The sequence below is a fragment of the Thalassophryne amazonica genome, chromosome 22, assembly GCF_902500255.1.
Source record: "Thalassophryne amazonica chromosome 22, fThaAma1.1, whole genome shotgun sequence".
Taxonomy (NCBI): Eukaryota; Metazoa; Chordata; class Actinopteri; order Batrachoidiformes; family Batrachoididae; genus Thalassophryne; species Thalassophryne amazonica.
In genome coordinates this window covers 8,219,425-8,240,395 of record NC_047124.1, presented here as the reverse complement: position 1 = coordinate 8,240,395, position 20,971 = coordinate 8,219,425, and the positions used below count along the sequence as shown (strand labels likewise).

Here is a 20,971-nt window from a genome sequence, read left to right as displayed (position 1 = left end):
TCCCAGAATATTGCTTAAGGTGTTTATTTTGGCAAATGTCATGGCCATTAGGGTCAAAGATCAAAAGTTTGGTTTATCTTTTTATTTGTTCCCACACTGCACGCAGGTCCTTTTGGTCAATTTCCACCAAACTTGGTATGTGGATGACTGTCAATCCTAGAATTGCCCTTGTCATTTTTTCATAGAGAGAAAGGCAAACTATCATAGGTGATGTTCCTTGACAATACAAGTGATGCACCTCATCTGAGACTCCCTAAGTAATGAGTTGCTTGAAACCAATTTTTTCCAGCAGTACCCAAGAAGCCTTCAAAGAAACCTACTTCCAAAGACATCTTGTCATGCCCTTTGGTCACTGATAACCTCAAAGTCTCACGACCATACAATAAGACCGTAACCACCAAAGAACCCCAAAGACTTGGACCTTTTGTTCTCCTGCAAAGGTATGTGTAGTTAGCGTTATATTAATCAGTTGTAACTCCCATCACTAAGAAAACAATCATCCAATCCCTCTAGAAGCACTGTAACATGGTCTGCTGCACACCTGGGCAATAAGAAGTGGACACAGAACTGTTTTCCCTTAACATGCTCTTGTTTTGCTCTTTTTGGAACAGCCCATTAAGTAATAGACCAGCAGCAGCTCTGCACAAGGCCGGCATGCCTTCCCTGGGGCTCACCGAATATGCAGAGATCGTCAAATTCCCCCACATGTGGATACTAGAATATATACGGACTGTCATTTTATGGAAATTTTTAGAAATAACAGTATGCCCAACACTGAGCAAGAATATATAAATTGCTGAAATCCTACAGCTAGTAATCTTCCACTGGGATTACCAACTTTACACATATATCTATTGTCCCAGTGTCCTAAAACCCACAGGGTGTCCCCAAATTAATGTCTGTGTGTGTTTCGAAGATGACAGCTATCTCACAGTGGTGATAATTTAAACCAAACTGCTTGTAAAAATTCCTCTCCAACACAGTCGTGTAAAATTATCACAATGGGAAAAGAGAAGTTTTGGAGTCATGAGGTTGCTATAAATGCTTAATTGAGCATAAAGTGATTAGACAGTTAATGTGGATGCACTTGTATATGTAACAGGTTGGTCGACTCATGTCCCACAGCAGCCTGTTGGAGCATTTAACCCTCTGGGGCTGACGCCATTGTATACGACGGCTGGGACCAAGCTTTACTAAAATATAAATAACTTTTTAATGATATGAGATAGAAATGTACTTTTTTTTTGCTGAAAAGTTACCTCCCCGGATTTAGAGCCACGGTCGGCCATCTTTGTACTCCTGACGTGCGCAATGTGAGTGTCCATTCGGAATTGGTTCACAGTCACATGGTTTTCCAAAATCCAATTGTAGGGCAGATTTACCTCATGTGATAAACCAAAGATCGTTTTCAGGAGTGATATCTTACTAGTTGGCCTGTTTGAATAGCCCCCTAACTAACTAACTCAAATGCACCCAATGCCATTATGCACAGCGAAAGTGAAAGCAGACGGAGAGCCTCCCATGACAATCTCACATGTTCAAACAAAGAGTGTGTAACTATCAGGATTGCTCCACTAGTTTGCATTTGAATGTTACTGGATTACTCTGTGGCTCTCTTCCTCTGGTGTAAAGCACTGCTCCTCAGGCTGTAAGGAACCAAAGTGTGAAATGAAAGCTGCTTGCAGAATCAGACAGAAGACTCCAAAACATAGTAGAAGTAGAAATTTGTGATGTGACCTTTGTGTAATAGCAAATCAAATCAAATCAGTTTTATTTATATAGCGCCAAATCACAACAAATAGTTGCCCCAAGGTGCTTTATATTGTAAGGCAAAGCCATACAATAATTACGGAAAAACCCCAACGGTCAAAACGACCCCCCTCCCATTCTACTCTTAAAAACCCTAGGAACTACAAGTAAGCCTGCAGTCTGAGAGCGAAGCGCTCTATTGGGGTGATATGGTACTATGAGGTCCCTAAGATAAGATGGGACCTGATTATTCAAAACCTTATAAGTAAGAAGAAGAATTTTAAATTCTATTCTAGAATTAACAGGAAGCCAATGAAGAGAGGATTTGGTTAGACATCATGTTTCTAAGATTTGTGGGGCCAAGTACAATAACTTCAGTTTTATCTGAGTTTAAAAGCAGGAAATTAGAGGTCATCCATGTCTTTATGTCTGTAAGACAATCCTGCAGTTTAGCTAATTGGTGTGTGTCCTCTGCCTTCATGGATAGATAAAGCTGGGTATCATCTGCGTAACAATGAAAATTTAAGCAATGCCGTCTAATAATACTGCCTAAGGGAAGCATGTATAAAGTGAATAAAATTGGTCCTAGCACAGAACCTTGTGGAACTCCATAATTAACGTTAGTCTGTGAAGAAGATTCCCCATTTACATGAACAAATTGTAATCTATTAGATAAATATGATTCAAACCACCGCAGCGTAGTGCCTTTAATACCTATGGCATGCTCTAATCTCTGTAATAAATTTTTATGGTCAACAGTATCAAAAGCAGCACTGAGGTCTAACAGGACAAGCACAGAGATGAGTCCACTGTCTGAGGCCATAAGAAGATCATTTGTAACCTTCACTAATGCTGTTTCTGTACTATGATGAATTCTAAAACCTGACTGAAACTCTTCAAATAGACCATTCCTCTGCAGATGATCAGTTAGCTGTTTTACAACTACCCTTTCAAGAATTTTTGAGAGAAAAGGAAGGATGGAGATTGGCCTATAATTAGCTAAGATAGCTGGGTCAAGTGATGGGTTTTTAAGTAATGGTTTAATTACTGCCACCTTAAAAGCCTGTGGTACATAGCCAACTAATAAAGATAGATTGATCATATTTAAGATCGAAGCATTAATTAATGGTAGGGCTTCCTTGAGCAGCCTGGTAGGAATGGGGTCTAATAGACATGTTGATGGTTTGGAGGAAGTAACTAATGAAAATAACTCAGAACAATTGGAGAGAAAGAGTATACAATAGCATATAGTATGTAATAGCAGACAGAAATTGCTTTGAGGTGAAGACAAACAAAACACATAGACCATTTTGTATATATTGTTCAAATTGTGCATTTGTGTTTATTGTTTGAACCTTTTTGTTGTACAGTCTTTTACACAAGACCTCAAATTACCTTTATAAAGTGTCAAAACAGTTGTTTATTATAGTTTGGTGTGTATTTTGAATAAATGTGTGTGGAAAATTATTTCCTGCTTTACTTTTTCCTTTCTTATTTCTGATTGTAAACCATTATTACACTTATAAAACACAACAAAAGCATATATATTATGAAAGAACAGGTTGTCCTGAAAAAAAGAGACATAAAACTTGATTGGGGGATGCAGGGAGAGCTATTAACAGCAATAATAAAACATTTATGCCAGGCGAGTGAACTGTCCAAAAAATGCCCTCAGACCCCAGAGGGTTAAAATTAATAAAATCTAAAGGATATGATGGAAAAGCACTCACTATAACATACACATCTCTAGTATTCTCATCCACTTCAGCCCCGCTTCTCAGCCAAATTTCAAAGGCAGGAACTGATTTTAAGGAAATTTGTTGGAGATGAAGGAACAGCTGATAATATTTTTGTTGCACAATATCTTGGTGATAATTAGATGTCTTGGGTACCACTGAAATGACTTTGTTTCCAACAACTGGTGACTTAGGGAGAGAAAGATATGGGATAATCACCTATGACATTTTGTATGATCCAGCATTCAGGTGCGTCAGAGTTGAGGACCACAGTGGTTGGAGGAAACCAAGGGGATGCCCACGTTTGATGTGGCTCCTCCAGATAGATGGTTACTTTGGAGTGGTGGCTGCCATCCAGGACCTAAGGCTGTTCTGTGGTTTGGTGGATGTGGAGATGTGCGGCCTTAGTGTACTTCCAGATCGAACCTAACATCATGAACATGCTGCGGGGGATGTTTATGGAAGCACGATATAAAATATATATGTTACTCATGAAACTGTGACAATAATGACCCCCGTTAACCACTAACCTCTGATTATGTCACATTTTTGTGCAGAAAAAATCACAACAGAAAGATGAAAAACTCAAGTTTCTCCAAAAATGTTCTCACTGGAAAATGAATTGAAGGTGGGTCAGAACATCCTGGAACCACCACAAAGACCTGCTGAAGTTTCACATTTGACAGGAACATTAAAAACCCCGGTGGTGTCTGAAGGGGCAGCCAGTGGCATTAAAATAATTCATCCAGCCTCCCTGAGGGACTCTGTGTGGCTGCAATGTGCCGCACTAACGTTTATGATCATCACAAAGTGCCCATTCAACATGTATCCTTTCCGTAGCTGAATAAACGTTTTTCAATCGGCTCTCTGAAGCTGTACCCTGAACTTTGAGCTCAGATCTTTTTGTTCCTCCTGCGCTTGGCAAGCGAGTGTTTCCCAGTGTAGAGAGGATGCACATCAGACTGTGAGACAGTGTTTGAAAAGCTGATAGAATGAATTTCTATACATTTGCAGGAGGTGGTTCAGTCGAAGCGGGCGAAGTCAAATTGGGCCGCTTATCTTTTTATGCTTTGTAAAAATTAAATAAACAACTTTCTGAAGTTTGCTTCTTTTGTCCAGGTCCAATCGCCCACGGGCCAAGCAGACTTTTAATACTTAAGGTGGAAAAAAATAACACATACAATCCAGCCTCAGTTTACCATAACAAAAATGAACAAAATTCTGTGATAACAGGGAGACGTCAATACACATTTACACAGCGATCAGCATTTAAAAATGCCGCTATCATATTGAAAAGTATATCACATTATTTGTCTGATCCCAGGGATTCCAAAAAGCTATAGTTTGGACGACGTGCGACTGATCGTTTTGGAGTTATGTGGGAAAAAAACAACCAATATTGTGACAAAAGTCAATTTCAGTCAGTTTCAGTTGTCACAAGGTTACAGTTTTGGCAAAAAAGAAGTGATGTAAAATATAGTTTGAGCTTATAAGATACGGAATAGTTTTGAGAGTGTTTAATGCCTGGTCTCCAAAGTAATGGTCAAACAACACCAATGTCTATTGGATTGCATGACGCCTGTTACCCAGTCATGTGATAACTAAACATAACTGATGGTACAAACCAGGGGCGCCGCCTAGGATTTTGGGCCCTATGAAAAGAAATCTTACTGGGCCACCCCCCATATTATTTTGTCAGTATTATAATTGGATTAGGGGGGCCTCTCTGGGTCCCTATCAGTCATGGGCCCCTAGTCCTTCTCCTTATTCTCCCCTTTTTCGGCACCCCTGGTGCAAACTATTCCTTTTCAAAGCCGTATTAGTGCTGTCTGCCTTTTTCCAGCCAGAGGAGGTAAATGTTGGTGCAGTGCAGCTAAAAAAAATGGAATATTATGAATTAATTAATTCATATCTTTCATGTTATTTCAGAAAGTGAAAAATGTGTATAATGTATGTCTGGTATTTATATTGCAAACTGTTTTTCTTTTTTACTTTCACTTTTTTTATACTCTGTGTGCTTCTTGCCCTGTGTGCTGCTATACAATGCTGCTGGAACTTCAATGTCCCTGAGGGAGTCTTCCCAAGGGATTAATAAAGGTCTATCTCATCTAATCATATACACTCATTACAGATAAATTAAAATGTGTCAGGCTTTTTATTTATTTTAATTTTCAGAATTATGGCTTACAACTCCAAAAAAGAAAACAAAATGCATTTCATGATAGAATATTTCATAAGATTAAGAGAAGGCACTGCGGGCAAAGAAGGCTGTAAGCTGTCCTCGCTGTTGCCACCACAGTGGAGAGGATGCTGTGGGTGCACGAATGTAGCGAGGAACTTTCATGATCCTCGAGGTAGCCCTATTCTAGCCTCAACAAATCTTGCTGGATAGCCATCCCCCAGTCTGAATGTGCCCTAAAATCTCCTGAGAGATTTTAGACGATGTTGACTCTGGACTTGATAAAACAAAGTGGACCGACATTTAAGGGCCCTGTCCCACTGGGGAGAGGATTAATTGCACATGAATTGAGTACACAAAGTACGGGCGTTTGTTGTCCGCAACAAAAATGGCCAAAAATGACAAATGTCCCAGTATGAATTACGGATAAATTAATAATATATAGCGACTATATGATGAACAATCACGGTTATATAACACATGTAGTGAGGAAACTGATCCAACACATTGGGCCTCATGTATCAACATGTGTACGGCGATATTTGAGCGTATATGGGGTGTACACCAAAACAGCCACATTTATCAATGTGGTCATTGGTGTACGCTGCGCTGAAAATATACACCAGGTCGAGAGGTGGTGTAAATTATACGCCAAAATAAACCAGCGCTGGAATCCACATAAAAATGAATATGATCGGCCTGATAAACAGTGCCATTATACAAATCAATGCATATGTTACATAAATAACACTTTCCTGATTATACTACATAATAATCAATACAAATCCTGCTTTTGCGGGATTGTTGGTCTATCGAGCACAATCCGTGGTCACAGCGCTGACTGCAAAGAAAGCGCTGCGCGCCTTTTTCTCCAGACTTCGAGCCTGGAGCCAGAGCAGCGCTGAGCTTAACTTCATGTGGTGTGATCGTTTTAGACTATGAAATTGATCATTACAACTGTAGTGTTGTCATTCCCTTCGCCCGTGTTGCAATCAGGTTGTGTCGTCTCCATTCGTTTATCACAATAAAATAAATAAAGAAATACATTTTAAGAATAAAGAAATCTGAAAAATTAGGCGTGTCTTATTAATTGAGCGAGCAAATATCCACATGTCAAGAATTATTGACGTGAAAAGAGAATACAGTGGTCCCTCGCTATAACGCCGTTCACCTGTCGAGCCCTCGGAATCTCGCGGAGTATTTAGTCCAATTTTGCATGCCTTTTTTTTTTTTACAGTGTTCTGTGTTCTGCGTGTCTGTTTATAAGAATCTTCTCACCCAGAAGAAAAAATAGCGCCAACAACTGTGAAATACTGGTCAGTCACTATTAATAATTTCTTATGTGTCCGACCTCGTACGTTGATCGTTAAAATTAAATTTGTTAGTTCTAAAAGCCATCTTAATTATTTATAGGAAAATGTTCTATTTTTATTTCTCAAACAAATGTTTGGGCCTGAAAACAGGTTGGTCTTATTTTTCTACTAAGGTTTGAACTTTGAGAGTGTTTACACACGAGAGAAAAGTGAGAAAATGTTCATGCCTGATTGAGAAAGTGTATAAAGTGGTTTTACAGGGTTTTTACAGCTTTGAAACGTCTATAATAATTGTAAAAAATAACGCTGACTACGTCGCGGTTTCGTGTATTACGGGCTATTTTTAGAACGTAAATCCCGCAATAAATGAGGGACCACTGAAACACTTTTTTGATTATACTACAAAACAATTAATACGACGGCCGCTTTTGACGCTCTATTGGCACGCGTCGTGATTGGTGGAGTTCTTTTTCTTTGCCGTCTTCCTGGCTTCCATGTCGTAAAATGAGGGTGTGTCTGAAGCGGAGTCTGAATATTTATGGGCGTGTTTATTATAATTAGGATTGTTTTCACCCGCCGCATTTATCAAGGTTATGTCAGGCATACGCTGGAAATGGGCAGGTGCGCACTGCTTGATACATGTCACGGCAACTTTGGTGCACTTCAAATTTACAGCGTAAATTTATGCCACAAGTGCGCAACTTTGATACATGAGGCCCATTGAGATTATCACGGCAGTATTAGGAATGTATTATGAATGCATCGCGCACGTGTTGCATGTGCACGGCATCTGCATTGCGGTCATAAAAGAAGCGCACTCTGGCCTTTCAGCATCACTATTCACACCAACAATACAGCCTCTGGAGCATTTGCTGGACTAGGACAAGTTGATCACAGGGTTAATGTTCATGTTGTCATGCGAGGGTTAAGTGTTCATGAATTTGGGGAGCGGGAGGGGGGAAGCCGCTCAGGGTGTGAGACGGTGTTTTTTTTTTTTTTTTTAAAGTGTCACAGAAAACAGACTTCAGCGTGAGTTTACAGCAGCTCTTCCTTTTGTTGGTGTTAAATAAAAGTCCTGGATTGCAGCAGCTACATCTTTGTGGATTTACACAGCCGGACCGGCACTGACTGGTACGTATGTCGCTTTCTGCCACATATAGTACTTTGGGTTTACGTGACGTGTTTGTTATGCATTCACAGATTGTCCGCAAATCAGCTGCAAATCAGTTGTAATAAAAACGCTTTATTCGTGGCCAATCTGTATGCATTAGCTACAACATATTTTAGTTTGTGATGTGGACATGATGGGCACGATATATATCTGTTTTACACACTGTCCCGGTCCACTGCCAAGCCACAAATCCTCGTTAGTTGTGGATATCAGCGGTTAACGGCAGATATACAGAGCATAGAGTGAGTATGTATTGTGTATGTATTGAGTATGTATGGAGTATGTAAGGCGGATGTCATCCGCAGGAAAAATTTTGTGCAGCTCAAAAATCCTGGTAACGGAAAAACGTGCCTCTGCAGATAATTGCAGACATGTTTGGGTGTCGGCCGACTCATACAAGCATGTTTCACACATATTGCGGATGTTAAGTGAATATGAGCCAATTTTGTGCGCAATCCATACGCAAATCCTCCTAAACACCAGTGGGACAGGTCCCTAACTTTTTAAGTTCTAAAAAAAACGTGTTTTTGGAACCAGATAGTACCTCCTGAGGTAATTTACAAGACATCGTTGTCATGCTTTGCACCTGTGCTCTGTGCCATGCCATGTTTAATTTAGGTTTTTATAGTTTTCCCTGTGCTGGGTTTTTCCTGCTTGGTCTTTTTCTGTCCCTATCTCTCTTGTCTGTCTCTCTTGGTGCTTGGTGGTGGGCGTTGCACTCTGCTTGGGCCACAGGATCTTTCCACACACCTGTTTCTAATCTGCATCTCATCACCTGGGTGTATTTATGTCCTACTGGTGGCACTACTCCTTTGCCAGATCGTTGCGCCCTGTGCCTTCGCTTCAATTACGCAGTTGCGTCCAGACGTTTTTGTCCACGAAACCTGATAATCGTACTAGATGCAAGCCAACTATCCCTATACAGACGCGAACTTCGAATCCAACTTTGGTTCCATCAACTATTCAAGCATGGGGGGAAAAGCTCAGCTTGATGGTGTCTGGTTTCCTTATCCTTTATCATTCATCATTGTGCAGATCAAGAGACAAACAGAAACTGCTTGTTTCCCGCATTCGTAGCAAATCTGACCGTAGGGTTGAATTGATGTTGGCATACGTCAAGATACAGACCTAATAAATGCTGACACTGGTCCATGCATGTTTGCTGCCTTGTTACGAGGGTTTCCAGATCAGATCAGACAGTCAACCAGAACAACATGCATACAGAGACATCATGCATAATGAAGGAATATGTCCCAGATAGCCTGAAGGGCTGCAGAGTCAGGGTACGATTGACACTTTGGCCTGTAAGTAGTCTGTCAGACAGCTTTTTAGACAGTTATATAATCACCACATTTCATCCAGACACATGCACCACTGCTGGGATGTTGGCTGAGAGCAGATAATGAAGAGCCAGAGCAGATGTCCACTGAGATCTATGCCTAGGTTCAGATATGGAGACGCACCAGTCATAATGCTGAGATTGCAATAAGGCAGCAGCCCACACTTGAAGAATGGTCCCAGAAGCTGCAGTCCGGGTACAACAAGTACTCGGAAACTGCATTCCGCACGTTCCCCTCAGTGTGTTTAAAAATGGAAACAGTGAAAGGTGCGTTTCATTTCTTATGCTTTCCACGAGGTCTTTCCAAAGTGCTTCCGACAGTTCATAGAGGTGTGAACATGTTTTTGTTATGAGATTGTTAAAAGTGCACTCTTCGGAGGATATCGTGGAGCTGCAGAAGTTATTGGGCACAAAACAGTAATTTCACAGAGGAGTACTGAGAGGTGAAGTTGTGATAACTAAAACTGTGATATGAATGGTTTCATCTCTCTGGACATCAAATCAAGCCAGGTGTACACCTTTTCTCATCTTCCATATCCTGCATGGCACATTTGTCTTCTGTGTTGTTCCTACTTAATGGAATTTTTGCTATATTGCTGTACAGAGATGGAACACAGCGTTATGAAAAAGGAAACTGTTTAAAGCGCCTCAAAACAGCTGAAGCTTTGCTCACCAGGCCTGCTGAGTTGGTGATATTGTGCCGTGCATCATACTGAACATGTGACTGTTGTTCAGAGAGTTTTTGCATGAAACTGTGAGACTCTAATGTTGCAAAATTACCCAGCGGTAATACAGAGTAATTGAATGTTGGCACCCTAGGGTGCAATTTCTCTCATGGCAACTACTGACGGGGGCTCCAAATATCAAAATTGCAAACTTTAATATTCTCTCTGGAAAAGCAGATTTGTTTTCTTCCTAGATTTGAAACTCTTCAATTCTCAATTTATTTTCATTTATATAGCGCCAGATCACAACAGAGTTGCCTCAACTCTAACCTTACCTTGTCTAACCTTACTAACCCCGAGAGCAGTAGTGATAAGGACAAACTCCCTCTGAGGAAGAAACCTCAAGCAGACCAGACTCAAAGGGGTGACCCTGTGCATGGGCAATGCTACAGACACAAATTACAGAACAATGTACAGAATGTGAAGTAGTTGAATAGAAGAAGAATGTGAAGTGAAGGAGTTCAAGTACCTCGGGGTTTTGTTCACGAGTGAGAGGACGATGGAGCATGAGATTGGCCAAAGAATCGGCGCAGCAGGGGCGGTGTTGCATTCACTCTACCGTATTGTTGTGACGAAAAGGGAGCTGACCCAAAAGGCGACGCTCTTGATCTACTGGTCAGTCTTCGTTCGTACTCTCACCTATGGTTGTGAGTGTTGTGTCATGACCGAAAGAACTAGATCGCGGGTACAAGCAGCCGAAATGGGCTTCCTCAGGAGGGTGGCTGGTGTCTCCCTTAGAGATAGGGTGAGAAGTTCGGTCATCCGTGGGAGGCTCGGAGTAGAATTGCTGCTTCTTCATATTGAAAGGAGCCAGCTGAGGTGGTTCGGGCATCTGGTAAGGATGCCTCCTGGGCACCTCCCAAGGGAGGTGTTCCAGGCATGTCCATCAGGGAGGAGACCCTGGGGAAGACCCAGGACTAGGTGGAGAGATTATATCTCCACACTGGCCTGGGAATGCCTCAGGATCCCCCAGTCAGCGGTAGTCAATGTGGCACGGGAAAGGGAAGTCTGGGGTCCCCTGCTGGAACTGTTGCCACAGTGCCCCAAACCCGGAAAAGCAGTCGAAGATGAGTAAGTGAGTATGAGTGTACAGAATGTACATTGTACAATGTACACAATTACAGAACTCTTGATGGTCGTGATCATGAAGCTTTTTAAAGCTACGTAAGCATCTCCAAAGTACTTAAATCATCATTGCTACCTTTATAGACTGACATTCCTGCACTGTTGGGTTACAGGCATTAGGATTTGGACTGATTTTGGAAGCAGAAACTACCCCAATGGATAAAGAGCTGGCCTGCCAATATGAAGACCTGGGTTTTAATCTTGGTCATGCTACCTGTTTGTGTCCGTAGGCAAGACTCTTCATCCGCACTGTCCCAGTCCATCCAGCTCTACCGGCCTTGGCTGGGGAAGTAACCTGTGTTGGACTAGGGGGAATCATACCCTCTTATCCACTTCATATTATGAAATCCTGAGAAGCAATGGCACCAACGGGCCTCAGGGCTTACATAGGACTTCTATGTTTGAAGAAAACAGGAACACCTACAATAAAAAAAAAGCCCAGTACTACTCAATCAATCAATCAATCAATCAATTTTTTTTATATAGCGCCAAATCACAACAAACAGTTGCCCCAAGGTGCTTTATATTGTAAGGCAAGGCCATACAATAATTATGTAAAACCCCAACGGTCAAAACGACCCCCTGTGAGCAAGCACTTGGCTACAGTGGGAAGGAAAAACTCCCTTTTAACAGGAAGAAACCTCCAGCAGAACCAGGCTCAAGGAGGGGCAGTCTTCAGCTGGGACTGGTTGGGGCTGAGGGAGAGAACCAGGAAAAAGACATGCTGTGGAGGGGAGCAGAGATCGATCACTAATGATTAAATGCAGAGTGGTGCATACAGAGCAAAAAGAGAAAGAAACAGTGCATCATGGGAACCCCCCAGCAGTCTACGTCTATAGCAGCATAACTAAGGGATGGTTCAGGGTCACCTGATCCAGCCCTAACTACAAGCTTAGCAAAAAGGAAAGTTTTAAGCCTAATCTTAAAAGTAGAGAGGGTGTCTGTCTCCCTGATCTGAATTGGGAGCTGGTTCCACAGGAGAGGAGCCTGAAAGCTGAAGGCTCTGCCTCCCATTCTACTCTTACAAACCCTAGGAACTACAAGTAAGCCTGCAGTCTGAGAGCGAAGCGCTCTATTGGGGTGATATGGTACTACGAGGTCCCTAAGATAAGATGGGACCTGATTATTCAAACCTTATAAGTAAGAAGAAGAATTTTAAATTCTATTCTAGAATTAACAGGAAGCCAATGAAGAGAGGCCAATATGGGTGAGATATGCTCTCTCCTTCTAGTCCCCGTCAGTACTCTAGCTGCAGCATTTTGAATTAACTGAAGGCTTTTTAGGGAACTTTTAGGACAACCTGATAATAATGAATTACAATAGTCCAGCCTAGAGGAAATAAATGCATGAATTAGTTTTTCAGCATCACTCTGAGACAAGACCTTTCTGATTTAGAGATATTGCATAAATGCAAAAAAGCAGTCCTACATATTTGTTTAATATGCGCTTTGAATGACATATCCTGATCAAAAATGACTCCAAGATTTCTCACAGTATTACTAGAGGTCAGGGTAATGCCATCCAGAGTAAGGATCTGGTTAGACACCATGTTTCTAAGATTTGTGGGGCCAAGTACAATAACTTCAGTTTTATCTGAGTTTAAAAGCAGGAAATTAGAGGTCATCCATGTCTTTATGTCTGTAAGACAATCCTGCAGTTTAGCTAATTGGTGTGTGTCCTCTGGCTTCATGGATAGATAAAGCTGGGTATCATCTGCGTAACAATGAAAATTTAAGCAATACCGTCTAATAATACTGCCTAAGGGAAGCATGTATAAAGTGAATAAAATTGGTCCTAGCACAGAACCTTGTGGAACTCCATAATTAACTTTAGTCTGTGAAGAAGATTCCCCATTTACATGAACAAATTGTAATCTATTATACAAATATGATTCAAACCAAATAACTCAGACAGAACAATCTGAGAGAAAGAGTCTAACCAAATACCGGCATCACTGAAAGCAGCCAAAGATAACGATACGTCTTTGGGATGGTTATGAGTAATTTTTTCTCTAATAGTTAAAATTTTGTTAGCAAAGAAAGTCATGAAGTCATTACTAGTTAAAGTTAATGGAATACTCAGCTCAATAGAGCTCTGACCCTTTGTCAGCCTGGCTACAGTGCTGAAAAGAAACCTGGGGTTGTTCTTATTTTCTTCAATTAGTGATGAGTAGAAAGATGTCCTAGCTTTATGGAGGGCTTTTTTATAGAGCAACAGACTCTTTTTCCAGGCTAAGTGAAGATCTTCTAAATTAGTGAGACGCCATTTCCTCTCCAACTTACGGGTTATCTGCTTTAAGCTGCGAGTTTGTGAGTTATACCATGGAGTCAGGCACTTCTGATTTAAAGCTCTCTTTTTCAGAGGAGCTACAGCATCCAAAGTTGTCTTCAATGAAGATGTAAAACTATTGACGAGATGCTCTATCTCCCTTACAGAGTTTAGGTAGCTACTCTGCACTGTGTTGGTATATGGCATTAGAGAACATAAAGAAGGAATCATATCCTTAAACCTAGTTACAGCGCTTTCTGAAAGACTTCTAGTGTAATGAAACTTATTCCCCACTGCTGGGTAGTCCATCAGAGTAAATGTAAATGTTATTAAGAAATGATCAGACAGAAGGGAGTTTTCAGGGAATACTGTTAAGTCTTCTATTTCCATACCATAAGTCAGAACAAGATCTAAGATATGATTAAAGTGGTGGGTGGACTCATTTACTTTTTGAGCAAAGCCAATAGAGTCTAATAATAGATTAAATGCAGTGTTGAGGCTGTCATTCTCAGCATCTGTGTGGATGTTAAAATCGCCCACCATAATTATCTTATCTGAGCTAAGCACTAAGTCAGACAAAAGGTCTGAAAATTCACAGAGAAACTCACAGTAACGACCAGGTGGACGATAGATAATAACAAATAAAACTGGTTTTTGGGACTTCCAATTTGGATGGACAAGACTAAGAGTCAAGCTTTCAAATGAATTAAAGCTCTGTCTGGGTTTTTGATTAATTAATAAGCTGGAATGGAAGATTGCTGCTAATCCTCCTCCTCGGCCCGTGCTACGAGCATTCTGACAGTTAGTGTGACTCGGGGGTGTTGACTCATTTAAACTAACATATTCATCCTGCTGTAACCAGGTTTCTGTTAGGCAGAATAAATCAATATGTTGATCAATTATTATATCATTTACCAACAGGGACTTAGAAGAGAGAGACCTAATGTTTAATAGACCACATTTAACTGTTTTAGTCTGTGGTGCAGTTGAAGGTGCTATATTATTTTTTCTTTTTGAATTTTTATGCTTAAGTAGATTTTTGCTGGTTGTTGGTGGTCTGGGAGCAGAGTCAAGAGTCGCTTAAACCAGTCTGTAGTTTCCAAACGTTTCTTTCTGTCATATTCCATCTGCATTTCCCTCAAGTCAAGTCTGGGGGGCCATATGCTGGTGCTGTGCCTCACTGCATCCACCACATCATGAAACCGTCTACCACACCTATGTCTTTGTTGGCAACCACTCAGGCAGGCAACCAATCCATCCCCACCTCTTGAAAGTAACCATGTAACCCCTTTGCCTTTGTCCCCAGCCACTGGGGTCCTTAATGCTGAGGCACCTGGGTTCTGTATCGTGCCTATAGAAATGCACCACATGGCCAAAGTCTCATAGCTGTTGTTCCCTCATAAATTAAGTGATATTCCTCATCTGAGTCTCCCTAAATAACTGCACCTTTGACACTCATTGCAGTGGTACCCAAGGATCCTCCAAAAAGACCTAGTACCAAAGACATCCAGTAGATGTAGCGACGAACTGTGTTAACTGACAGTCTTCACTGTAGGTCACTGGTTAGTGCCCCAGTTTCACAACTATATAGAATGACAGGAAGCAGCAGGACCCTAAATACTTGGACCTTCCCTTTCCTGCAAAGACACCACCATCACCAAACATCTCTATCCAGTGAGCTCATGACTCATAAACTCTTCCCAGGCAGCTGGATGCCACTGCCAAGGTTACTGAATATCCCTATAAGTTCAACATTTTCACCACAGCACAAATACACTTCTGATGGCTGAGTCCAGGAGGTTGTTGATAGCCTGGATCTTAGTCTTGAGCTAGAGCAAAACCTTACTTAAAACTAGCCATAAACAAAATGGTACAGTGCATTGATACCTTATGTATCTGAGTGTTGCTATACCGAAGCATAAGACCCCTTTCTTGTGCTCCTTTAAAATAACTTAGAATGTGACATACTTAAGACGTTCCAGTCTTCTGAAGGAAAGCTGGAATTGACCTTCAGCTGTCTAAGTCTGACAATTTGCTGTCTAAAATCATTGCTAACCCCTGAGATCTAGTGTGGGATAAGGCAAATGTGACTTAAGACAGAAAGACAGACTTATTTTAGTATTTTTGTATATTTATGTACAAAAGCATTAATCAATAAAACATTAAAAAGATGTGTTGTACAAGGATAAGGCAAATGTGACTTAAGACAGAAAGACAAACTTCAGACAGAAAGACAAGACTCAAGACCAACTTGTGTACATATCAATAAGACCTTCTGTTAGCAGTGTAATCAGATGTAAAATATTTAGTTGGCAGCTCAGCCAGCTGTAGGGCATCAAGTTTATTGTGTATCTTGAAGGTACCTGATTACCACAGTGAAAAGATAAGGATAAAGATCACAATTTGATTTTCCACACAATAATTGGGACAAATAAGCTGATTAAAAGACTTGTTTCTGCAAATTTGAGAAAATAACCTCAGAAAAAAAGTGGTATTGAGGTGTTTTGAGCTTTCAGCAGACACTTGAATCATCTCTAAAACAAGTCTCAATGATTAACTGACACCACCAAACTGTTTGGAAGCCAAGGTCAAGTTTCATATTTAGATTAACAACTACAAATGGATTTTCATACAATATCCATGCCAGAACATTTTCATCATTCTCCTTAGACTTTACATAAAAAATATGCAGAACAAACTGCAACTGGAGCAGCTTTGCATTGCGTTATATATTTTGGCTCCTCCCACTCTCTCCCCTCGGGAATGCCAACTCATGATCTCCAACATGGGAGGTGCAATCCCTAATCAGAAGGCTAAAACCCATTTGGGAGGGAGGTTTTACTGACTGCAATTGCAAAGTGACTTCTGCTGGCCTCCGTCACACTATAACTACTACAAATTGCCAATGGATTACACAGTAGATTACACAATATATAACTCATTCTGTTATTAAAATCTTACAAAAAACCCTTGCTCTTAAACATATGTGACTTGCATGCAAAATCTTTCACATATTTCCCTGCACTTGGTTGCAAGTAAATGGATTGAAAATATCAGCTTGGATTTGATCTGAAATGTATTTTACTTTTGATATCTGTAACTTTAGAGCTGCATCACAACATGATTGTGAACAAACACACATAGTTACTCTTCAAAATGTCCTGCCATTTTTTCCTCTGCCAAGGAGGTTGTGTTTTCGGTCGCGTCCGTTTGTTTGTAGGTTGGTTGGTTTGTTAGGATTTCTCAAAAAAATCCTCAACGGATTTCAATGAAATTTTTACCAGGGCTGTATCTTGGCCTAACTGTTGGGGAAAGTGTAGTGACACGGACCCACAACAGGGGGCGCAAATGAACGGTCAATAGATGAGCCAAAAGGTAACAATTTAATGTTGTGAATGTGCACAACGAATATACAGACAATCTCAGAATCTGATAACAGTCAATCCACAAAGGTGACGTGTGGGCAGGCTTGAGGATAGAAGACGTCTGTCCTGAGAAGAGCCGGAACCACACGATTTCCACCGCCACAGAACCCGGTGAATACTGGAGCCGCCAAGTCCCGAATTCCCAGGTGATCACTGTCCCCGACTGTCGGATCTGGTACTGCTGGCGAGGAGCACAAACAGTGAGACGTGGGTGTGTGCACACCCAGTAACAAAAACAGTCAGAAGGTGGAAAGTCACCTCCACCTCTAATCACACACTCATGCAGCTCCTGTTAAAGCACTTATCTGGAAGGAGTGAGAGGCGAAGACGTCGGCACTCTCACAAACCGCCAACCCAGCTGACAAGGCACCACAGGACAACGGCTGCTAACAGAGCACACGTAAGTTATAATTACTTAGTTCGGCAGAGAATATTACCTTCACAGGTAGATGATATCTCAGCAATGAGGTGGAGATGACGTCCAGGTTTTATGGAGTAGTATGATGAAGTGTAGCCGGGGGTGACAGCTGTCACTCATTATCTCATGACAGCTGTCACCCCCGGCTGTGTCCATGGCGGCAGCGCCCTCTCGTGCCTGAAGCCCGCACTTCAGGCAGGGCGCCCTCTGGTGGTGGGCCAGCAGTACCTCCTCTTCTGGCGGCCCACACAACACTAACTTAGAAGTCATTAAATTATGGAAATGATACGGAACACAATCTGGATCCAGTATTTTTTTAAAGATTCTTTATCATTGCAGGATAGGGCCAATTTCAACATTTTTACATCTAACTTCATGAAGACGGGTCACAAAGGCTGAACAAAAATTAAGTTACGACACAACAATAATTTAGCATTTGTTTCTCCTCATTGAATAAACTTTTTATTAGAAAACTAAAAGAAAATGTGTAATTCATGCAGTTTCTCATTATAAATACATTTGCTGAAGATCTAAGGGTTTAACCCTCTGGGGCCGACGCCGTCATATACGACAGCTGAGACCAAGCTTTACTAAATTATAAATAACTTTTTAATGATATGAGATAGAAACTTACATGTTTTGCTGAAAAGTTAACTCCGCGGACTTTCAAGCCACCGTCCAACATCTTTGTACTCCTCATAGAAGCTGTGTGATGACATGAGCAATGTGAGTGTCCAATCGGAACTGGTTCACTGTCACATGGTTTTCCAAAATCCAATTGTAGGGCAGATTCACCTCACGTGACACACCAAAGATTATTTTTAGGAGTGATGTGTTACTAGTTTATTATATTTTGCTGTGTTTTGAATAAATGTGTGTGGAAAATTATTTTCCGCTTTACTTTTTCCTTTCTTATTTCTGATTGTAAACCTTTATTACACTTATAAAACACAACTATAGCATATATATTTTGAAAGTACAGGTTGTCCTGAAAAAAGAGACATAAAACTTGATTGTGGGATGCAGGGAGAGCTGTTTACAGCAATAATAAAACATTTATTCCAGGCGAGTGAACTGTCCAAAAAATGCCCTCGGACCCCAGAGAGTTAACCACTGAATCTGAAACATGATGGTAGATGTGTGAAACGATGTGGAATAAGTATCTTTGCCAAAGGGTATTCCATGTGACGTCAGTGACCCTATGGCCTTGGCGGAGGTTTGCGCTCTCCGAGTGCTTCTAGTTGTTTTCTTGTTGTTTGATCTCAGTAAATAATGTCTTCTTATTGGTCCCATAGTTACATCAGCTCTGTCACATATATCACTCAATACATATAAGAAGAAGCATGTCCTATATAGGCTCTGAGGCCTATTGCTGCTGGTGCTTACTACCGGATTCCATAGCATGAAGCAGATGAAAGTCTGTGACTTTCTCTAAACGGGATGCCAGTCAATCTCAGATTAGCGGCCCGGCCAAGTCTGGTACCCATGGTATGTCAGTGAAGGATTGGCCTAAAACTGCTATTAAGAAACTAACTTTGGCAGAGGTCAAGTTCAAGTAATTTGGTTTTTGACACTGTTTGATCCAAATGTGGCATACACTTCTGGATTTACCCTGGCAAGGTCAACCAGAGATCAATCATTTGAGTAAAGATCAAGGTCATACAATCAATCAATCAATGGCCATACGTCATATTGCCATTGTTGTTAGAATGCTTGCTTTATTTTCATGTTTAAAATAATAGTTAGAAGACAGTTATTCCAGCTCTTCAACTCGTCAGATCATCAGTGGTTGATAATGGCTGAGAATTTTTTGGCAACACAGCATGAATTACTTTCACTTTTGATACTCTGTGTGCTTCTTACCCCGTGTGCTGCTATACAATGCTGCTGGAACCTCAATTTCCCTGAGAGAGTCTTCCCAAGGGATCAATAAAGTTCTATCTAATCTGAATGGGCCAAATGATTTCTCAATCCAACTCTTTTGTGTATCGACCCTAAAAATTACAATCAATTTTCTTATTTATCAAGAGTTTAATTATGTAAAAGTCGATCACCCAGCTGTTTCCTCTCTCTTTTTTCGTTTTTCTTTCTGGAACAGTGGCCATGGGTTCGAACCATGTAGCTGGAACCAGATGTGAGGCGTCGCTTCACTCTGTCAGAAAACGTCTGTGGTGTGACATTGAACACGGACACAACGAATATGTCATCCAAGTGTGAAGAAGCCCAACTGAGTGTGTAACACCTGCTGTAAGTACATCACGTCTCTGCAGTGACACCATGTTTTCTCTGCAGAACCCAAGGAAAATACTTTTAGAATGTTGTTCTGTTGTTTATGGTGTTGTATTTGAGTGATTATTTGTTGTATTGAAGAAGGTTTCTTTATGACATCAGTTGGAAAAATGGACTAAATTCAAAATGAAAAATACCTACAAACTCTAAATTAAAGAAATGTTAAAAAAAACAAACAAATAATGGTTTGTGTAATTCCACACACCCTTTAATATCATGCAAGTAATAATCACTTTTACAGCCAGATGGCTTTTAATACTCTTACAAAGTGGACTTAAGTCTGGAAGTAAAAGAAACAGTAAGAGTATGACACAGTATTTGTACTGATTTATTCAACTGACTGATAAGAATCTGCAAATTATTTTTTAAAAGATCAAACATAGTCCCAAACAGCATTAATGTTAATAAAAAAAATAAATAGATGTTTGTGGCTTTTCTGTTTTCAAGGCTTATTAATATTTTTTCAGATTTTTTATTTTTATTTTTTTTTTTTTGGCAACTTATGCTGCTTTACTACATAAAAGAAAATTTACTTTTAAAAAGTGAAGATTATTCAACATTGCAGTTATCTTGAAAATAACATTTTTTTTTTGTTGGAAAACATTACACACCACAACAAGTTACAGATACTTAAGTTAAAATATATTTAATTTGTTAATTTGGTGACTTGATGTCTGCAACTATTTCTGAAGGAAAAATTGTGTGTAATTATGTAGTTTTATCAGCTGAAAGAAAATATCTAATATGGTAAATGGACTGCATTTACATAGCGCTCTTCCATCTGCGTCAGATGCTCAGAGCGCTTTACAATAATGCCTCACATTCACCCCAATGTCAGGGTGCTGCCATACAACCAAGGGTTGTTAATGGTTTTCCAGTCATGCTGGGTTTTGAACCAAGGATCTTCTGGTCTCAAACCCAACACTTAACCACTAGACCTAACACCTCCCCTGTTTATATAACATTAGTATATATTTATTTGTATGAATTATTATTAGATACGTAGCAATTTTCATTACTTTTAAGTTGTATTTCTTTTTTAAAAAGTTTGCTTTATTAATTATTCTTAAAGATTTGCACATCATTACAAGTTTAAGTTATTTAAATTTAGTTTTACTTCCTTTATATCCATTCTATGTTAATTTGGTGACTTACTGTGTACATATTAGACACTAAAACCATATTTTAAGGTAATATTTTTAAATTTGCTTCACTGTAAAAACACAAAAACTGC

The 20,971-nt window shown here is 40.3% G+C and overlaps 1 protein-coding gene across 1 annotated transcript in view; it reads left to right on the top strand.

The window, feature by feature from the left end:
* The window catches only part of chrm2a (cholinergic receptor, muscarinic 2a), a 132,977-nt gene that overhangs the window by 31,917 nt on the left and 80,089 nt on the right, over positions 1-20,971 (top strand). Inside the window, exon 2 of the mRNA XM_034162922.1 lies at positions 19,547-19,695. The gene's annotated coding sequence lies outside the window, so the exon portion shown is untranslated. The remainder of the gene's footprint in view (positions 1-19,546; positions 19,696-20,971) is intronic.